The 7,969-nt window shown below is 44.4% G+C and overlaps 1 long non-coding RNA gene across 1 annotated transcript; it reads right to left on the reverse strand.

Annotated features, from left to right (window-relative positions):
- Positions 1–2,540: 2,540 nt before the first annotated feature.
- On the reverse strand, positions 2,541–4,781 carry LOC105096074 (uncharacterized). The gene is made up of 2 exons (XR_837816.2): positions 4,587–4,781; positions 2,541–2,759 (listed from the first exon to the last, which is right to left on the reverse strand). It is a non-coding gene; the product is annotated as an uncharacterized LOC105096074 (long non-coding RNA).
- Positions 4,782–7,969: the final 3,188 nt, after the last annotated feature.

A 7,969-nucleotide genomic window follows, 5' to 3' on the forward strand; every position in this document is an offset into this window, starting at 1 on the left:
TCTGGCTGGCCACCTTCCATTTGCCCCCCATGCCTGTCTCCATCCTTCACTGTGCTCAGGGCTGGTCTGGGTGGACACAGCAGTGGACCCTTTGTCCTCCAGCTTCAGTTAGGTTTGGCCAGTGGAGAGCCCCCCAGGAGAGGGGCAGCAAGGAGACAGTGGGGCTGGGGTATTTGCTCTTCTCCCTCCCGAAGGGTCACCACGGACCGGCTCATCCCACAACCAAATGTCATAACTCCAGTCAAGTGGCCCTGTCCACACAGCTCTTTCCCTCCAAGTTCCGTAACTGCTCCCTCCCCTCCCCTGTCAGGCCTTGAGGTGGTGCCAGAGCCCCACCATCAGTAGCCCTGGGGAACTACACTGTCCCTTGTGTTTCCTGTACCTTGTCCATCACCTGAAGAGTAGTTCTTCCATAAAGCTCTCCTCCCGTTACCTGTTGGAGGGTGTCATCTATTTCCTGGCAGACTCTGACTGAACCACTCCCTACCCTGGCTAGCAACACAGTATCAATGGAAAGAGCCTGGACTCTGGAGTCAGACAAAACCAGGACCGGATCTGGCTCTGTCACTTACTAGCTCTGTGATGGGGAACTTAGCCTCTCTGAGCCAATGTGTTCATCTCTAACATGAGGACACTGTTACCTTAGGATGATGAAATAACACATGGGAAGGCTTGGCGCACGTCTAGTGTACAGTAGACAGTCATACATGCTGGTTCTGTTCTTCCTCTGTGCCCTGCACCTGAGCAAACACTTATGTCTCTGCAATGCGTGGTGCTGGGTGCTGAGGGGAGGGGTGGCCAGGGAGCATAGGGCACCATTTCTGCCTGCAGGGAGGCCACAGTCCTGTAAAGGAGACACAGTGGCTGCCCCAGATGGACTCCCCCATAGTTCAAAATGGAAAGTAGTGAGGGTTACTTTTCAAACCATTCATTTCTTTTTGACTATGAGTTAGCAGGTGTTTTCCAGTCTAGAGGTAGAGTAGTGCCCCGGCATTGCAAAGAGTTGTGGTGATCAGAAGGGGCTTCAAAGAGGACTTGAAAGTAGGATTTAGGATTTACTTGTAGCTTTAAAAGAGCTGTACTCACGTCAGTCTCCCTGGGCAAGAATTCACCCTCCTCCCTTCCTCCCCCTGGGAGAGCCTGCAAAACTCCCCAGACTGAGAATCTAGGCCTTAATTAGTTAGTTACTCCTGGAGTGTCTTTGATCACCTCGGGTGTGAGCCTGAAAGGATTTCTCCAGGTATGGGAGGGCAGGTGTCAGGGGGCAAAGGCCCAGGACAGCGACTGGTGCAGGCTGACTGAAAACGAAGCACGTGAAAGGGAGCAGTGGGAGTGCAAAACACTAGAAAACTGGGTTGAGACCTTATCGCTAAACCGAGCCATGTGAATTTAAAGGTGCAGACACTGGCTTTGAGCAGGGGGCAGACGTGATTCAGAGCTGGGCTTCCAAAGGCTTTGTCTGATAATCTATGTAAGGTGGACAGGGGCTGGGGGTGTCCACAGTGGACTACGTGTTAGGACTCAAGGACCCAAATTCAAGTGATGGCTGAGCACCCACAAGGAGCAGACTTTAATGTTCCAAGAATGATACAAGGTACAATAACATCAATGAACACTGAGGGAGCTCTTGCAATGAACTGGGCACTGCGTCCTTTACTTGGGTAATTGCAGTTAATCCTCAAAATAGCTCGGGGCAGATTATCAGTCCCTTTTGCAGAAAAAAAGACTAAGACCCCCTCCCCCCTCCCCTGTCCCACCCGGAGATGACCAGGAAAAGGATGGCATTTAGGTTTGGAGATTGAGACGGAAGCTAGGGTGAACACTTCTCCTGGGAATAATGAGACATGTCAAGTGATAGCTGAAATCAGGGGAAGCCTGTAAGGGATGTGACAAGAGAACCAGAAGAGACCAACAGGGAAGGCGGGGAAAGAAGGCTCTGTCCCGAGGTTAAGTGACAAGGGTTGAACAGTGACAAATGGGTTTGAGGGCCAAGGGGTCAGAGCCAAATTAGGATGGAATGGTGAGAGAACAGATGTGAAGTGAAGGTAGAGGCAGCAAGGAGGACTCTTTTCTTTGTTTTAATAAAATAATACTTTTTACATTAAAATAGTAATACATTTTCATTATAGAAGGTCAGAAAATGTTTTTTATAAAGAATAAAAAAAAAAACAAGCAATATCCCGAGCCCATCAATCAAAGATCATCACTGATAACATTTTATTTATTTTGTTTGTTTGTTTGTTTTTCTTTGGTGGGGGCTAATTAGGTTCTTATTTATTTATTTTTAATGGAGGTACTGGGGATTGAACTCAGGACCTTGTGCATGCTAAGCATGGGCTTTACCACTGAGCTATCCCCTCCCCCCATAGCATTTTAGACACTTTTCTATGCATTTTTGTTAGCAGCAATTATATTAATTACACGAAATTTATACAGTTTTGTATCCTGTTTTTTCTCCCACTTTAAATCAAAATGTAAAGTTTACCCACAGTACTAGTTTGGGTGTTTTGGGCTGCAAGTATCAAAAAACGCAACTAAAAGTGGTTTAAACAATGACAATTTTTATCTCATATAACAAGAAGTCCAGGGGCCAATTCAGACTGGTTAATTCAGAGGCTCAGTTGTGTCTTCAGGGACACTAGTTCCATCCTCACTTTTGCTCTGCCATCTTCAACTGTTGGAATAGCCTCTTAGGCTGCTCCCTCATAGTCCTAAAATGGCTGCTGTAGTCCCAGGCATCACAGGCAGATGACAGCATCCTAGAGCAAGAAAAGAGCATAGCCCTATTACATCCCTTTTGACAACTAGGAAAATCTTTTTAGAAAGCCTCCAACCTATTTCCCTCTCAATCTCAACCTGAAGCAAATCACCATGTGACCTGAAGCAATTGACTTGATCTCTCAGTGCCCCAGCATTCTTATCTGTGCAGTGGGAATTATAACCATATTTGATTCATAGGGTTATTGTGAGAACTGACAGTTAATCTGTGTAAAGAACTGAGAACAGTGCCTGGCACATGATTTGTGCTATATAAATATTTGCTATTATTATCTTGTGGCAGGAATTGCATCATATTCCTGGGTCTAACCAATCACTTGGCAGGACAATAAGAGCACCAACTGGCTTGAACCAATCAAGATTTGCCCACCAGGGCTGGGGAGGGGCTCACTTGGAAGCTATGGGTTCATAAACAAAACAGGGGTTAACAAGGAAAAAAGGGAGAGTGGAAAATGGATATTAATTGACCAACAGGATCTACCACGTCTTTATTGCTTTTTTTAAACAATGTTTATTGACATATGAACACAACTCTTTTTGTGTGCATTTTGGTTTTCTTAACTTTTTATTTTGAAGTTATTTCAGGTATACAAAATATTTGCAAAAAAGTACAAGGAGGTCCCATACACCAGCCACCTAGCTTCCCCAAATGTTCACATCTAACTTAACTACAGTGTTAGTATCAAAACCAGGAAATTCGCATTGATAACAATTCTAAAAACTTCTCTGCAATCATTTTTCAAATTTTGCTAATTGTCCCCTTACTGTCTTTTTTTCTAGTGCAGGAGCCAATCCAGGATCATGCATTGCATTGGGTTCTAATTACGAATACCATTTTAAAGCCAAGCAAAGGTTCATAGAACCTAACTCTTCCCTTGCTGCCAGACCTGTACGCTGTTTACAGTCTCACCACTGTGTACATTTCAAATGACATCTTCGAGGCAGATCTTTCAGGCAGATCTCTAAAACGGAATTACTGAATCAAAGAATGTGAATATTTTTAAAGCCTTGATGCATATTGGGAATTGTTTTCTAGAAAATTGTACCAATGACACCCCACAAGCAATGTATGAGTACTCACCTTCCCATATTCTTAGAAACCTCCAGAATTTTATTACTGTCTTTAATCTCTTCTATTCTTATAGATGAAAATCTTATCTCATTGTTTACCTTGCACTTTCTTGATTTTTTTGAAGTTTAACTTTTCATGCAGACTAGCTATTTAGCCCTGTATTAATTGAGGTCTTTGTATTTTTTCACTTTTTTAAGGTCTTTACATGTTAAGTAGATTAACTATTTGACAAATTTGAGGCAACTGTTTTCCACAATTTTTTTTTGGCTTTTTCTTTTGTTTGTGTTGTTTCTTAACATAGAGAAGGTTTAAATTTTTTTTGAGGAGCCAGACCCTTGTTAGATCTTCAGTTGCTTTTTTTCTGAGTTTAAAAGTAACATATGCCTATTAAAGAAAATTAGAAAAACACTTCTATTGCTTTTATAGAGGAAATAAATCTTCCACTATTCAGAGGTTGGACATGTATTTCATTTTCTTCTAATTTTGTATGGTTTAATTATATGTCCTTAACATTATAATTCACCTGGAATTTATTTTGGTGTACTCTGTGAGGCATGGGTCTAAATTGCTCTTTTCCAAATAGCTAACCAGTTATCCAAACACCTTGTCTTTTCAACACCATTAATAACTAATCTTTTTGTTTCTCACTGTCTCTGTTAGCTATTGTTGCAATAATGCTGCATAACGAGCAAATCTAAAACTGAGAGACATACAACAGTAAACATGTATTTCTTACTTAAGCATCTGTGGGCAGTCTGTTTCGGCTCATCTAGGCTGGGCTCTGCTGGGCTGGGCTGGCTTCCAAGCTGTGAGTGGGGTCAGGTCGCCTCCATGTGTCTTTCATTCTCTTAGACCAGCAACTAACTACCCTAGGGATCTTCTCACGGTGAGAGGCACAGATCCAGAGACCAAGTTCAACCATAACAGCACATTTAAGACCTCTGCTTGTATCATGTCTGCTAACTTTCTATTGGCCAAAGCAAGTCACAAGAGTAAGTACATCACTGGTGTAGGGGAAATATATTGCACCTCCACGGAAATAGTGCACAGACACATGGTGAAGGGTGTGTTTCCAGGGAGAGACGAAGAATTGAGAACTAAAATGCAATCTACCACACCCACGGAGACAGCCTTTCAGGAAACTCAGTTGTGCTGAGATAAAGGCAGAACAGAATCTAGAGAGGGAACCAAAGTCAGGGGAAATTTTTTAAGGCAGGGAGATACTTGAGTTTGCTCATAGGGTGGGGAAAAGTGGCAGCCAGGAGAAACACTACTTGAAGATATTAGCAAGCAAGAGGAGCTGATAGTACTTCCTCTAAAAATTCATAGATGAGAAGCAAAATTTGTAGAGGGGTGGCTGGACTTAGAATTTATTTCCTCTAAGAAGGATACTGGCTGAAAGCAAAGGAATTGGAGCTGGAATTGGGGTTTCCAGTAACAACTGTGGATAATGAAAGGAGGTCTCAGCAAATAAAAGCTCTGCCAAGCATTAGTGTTTGGGGGACCCAGTAAAGTCTGAATTGTAGAGGCCCTGATTCATGGGACGCCATTTTCTCCAGCTCTGTCCATGAGGTTGGAGCAGTAAAAAAGTGGATTGTCAGGTTGGAACACGCTGGTATGGAGGCTAAGGTTAGAAATAGTTCAAGGGACTGAACCCAGGTTCTCACTTGAGGGGAAGAAATGTGAGCAGGAGGGGCTGAAGGGCTGGAAGAAAATAAATGTTTGAGAGGCTAGAGATGGAGGAGGATGTAATGAGAGTAAGGGGATCAGAGAGGAGGACACTATAGTTTAGGTTCTCAGAGGTTGAGACATTCCAGGAGGATCCAGGGTGTGACCATACGAGCAGGCTGTTAAATTGAATTAAAGGCCTTGGAACTGAGGTCAGGGACTGAGGCCAAAGCAGAGTTCAGAATCACCTATGCAAAAATGGAGATTCTCTGGGCCCTAGCCAGACCTACTGAATCTGAATCTCTGAAGGAAGGGCCCAAGATTCTGGATTTTAGTAAGCGGAGTGGTTCTTAGATTTCCTAAAATTTGAGACCTGCTGAACTACAATGTTGAATGAGCCATGCATATAAGAATTACCTGACGGCAAGAATTAGGCAGGAAGACTGAAAACCGGTAGCTAACTCCTCGAGTCTGGGCTGGGTCCGTAGCTGGACTGATGAAGCAGGTGGCGAAAAGCTTTTAAATCAGGCAGGAGGAACAATATTCTTGAACTGAAATGGCACAAGGCAAAGGTAGGAGGCTGGAGGTTCCCCCTCTAACAGGTAGGACAGGAGAGGAAGGAAATGGAAGGTAGGGTCACATTCATCAGCGCAGGGCAGGGCAGGGCGTGAGAAGGCAGAGGATTTGGGGGGATTTGTTTCCAACAAAACCAGAGGTTCAGCGTGTACAGCACAGCGGCTCAGAAGGAAGTCCACAATGCGATGGTGAGCTTGAGGCTAGAGCAGCAGATGATGACTGACGTGAGTGGGGCTGGGCTGAGTCGGGGCCAGATTATCCTAGTCACCACTTCTGTACTTGGCTCACTTTTCTAAACTGAACTAAATTCTCCACCCTGGTCCAATGATATGTCTTTTCTCTCTAACATCCAAACAACTCTAACCATCTCAACTCCATGATTGTGTCATTGTCATTGTTATTATCATCATCATCAATGCTCTTATTTCCTGAGTGTCAGCCGAGCACCAGGCATCAAGCTTGAGATATGATGCAAAGATGAAAGTAGGCTCTTCATCCCAGGCCAGATGGGAAGGCAGGACAGACACCAGAGACAGACAGACTGAGATGGCAAATGGATAGGGAGCAGACTTGAGAACACCCACCCCCACCCCGGTAAGCAGGATAGAGCCTTGCTCTTTGTGAGTTAAGCTCTACAACCCCCACATCACAGGCCATAACTGCATGACTGGCAGTCATGTGACCTGGGTTATTAATGGGTCTTTCCTAGGAAAGTTGCAGAGCAGATCTTAGCCTGGCAATGCTGGCCCCCTCCAAACCAAATGTCTGCAAGCAGTGAGGTATTATCAGGAGGGTGAATAATGAAGCATCACTCAAGCTGGGACTGAAGATTCTTATGGAAGAGGAGGTGTAACCAAAGCACATTTGGAGATGTTGGAAGTCTTCCAGAACAGTCCAGGGGAGGGGAGGATAGCTTCCCAGGCTGGCATGAGTCCCTCAGAACACCCTCACTCCTTGTACCCAGCCCTGTCCAGCTCCATGCATTTCATAAAACACATCTTGAATGATTATCTATAGTCTTGTAAATGTGTGTGTAGTGTGAGGTTAGAGTTAGGATTCAGTCATATCTGCATCTCTGCAGGCTCATGCTTGAGCCTGCATTTCCTGTTTCAGATGCCAGGGACTGAGTTTTAATTTCTCAGCATAAGACCTGGCACAGCCTTACCTGAAGAAAGGTGTGTTCACAGTGACTTTTGACAAGGTTCCGTAATTCTCCACTTTGCATGTGTAGACATGGACTTAGAGACATGCAAGCTCCCTTGACCTAGAAGGGCTTTCTAAAAACTAGCTTGTCAGTCTTCTCACCCTTCCACCTCCTCCGCAGCACACACAGGGGTTTAATTCAATTCTGGTTCTTGTTTATTGAGAACTTTTATGTACCAAGCAGTGAGAAAAAGCTGAACTGTGGGTAAGGAAACAGGGAAGAAACAGGCTATAGCTCTGGCCCTTAAGATATATCCGCCTAAGAGAAACGCCACGTCTAGGGTTACTGAATGAAACCGGGGATTAGGTTTTGGGATTACAATTCAGTTTGGGGATAATTTAACCCATTTTTTAGCTTTTCTATGGGGCAGGGAAGAGGCCTCCAATTAACTGTGTGTAATGATCCTATACCTCTGAACACTCCACACTGGGGACTCAGTCAAACTATCTAATCAGAGTACATCAGAGGGAAAGAGAAAATGTGTGGTTGGGAGAAAATGGGCATTCCTTCACCTGATGCCCTCCCTAACCATCTCCCATCCCAGCAGGAGTGATAGCTACCTTCACTCTTTGCTGATTTGCTTTCCTCCCTGTGCTGGGCCAGGGCTGAGGTTGGAGCCAGAAGCCCAGCCCTAGCTCTGGTTTACCTCAATATGTAGATGTCACCATGCC

The sequence above is a fragment of the Camelus dromedarius genome, chromosome 4 (genome assembly GCF_036321535.1).
Source record: "Camelus dromedarius isolate mCamDro1 chromosome 4, mCamDro1.pat, whole genome shotgun sequence".
Taxonomy (NCBI): domain Eukaryota; kingdom Metazoa; phylum Chordata; class Mammalia; order Artiodactyla; family Camelidae; genus Camelus; species Camelus dromedarius.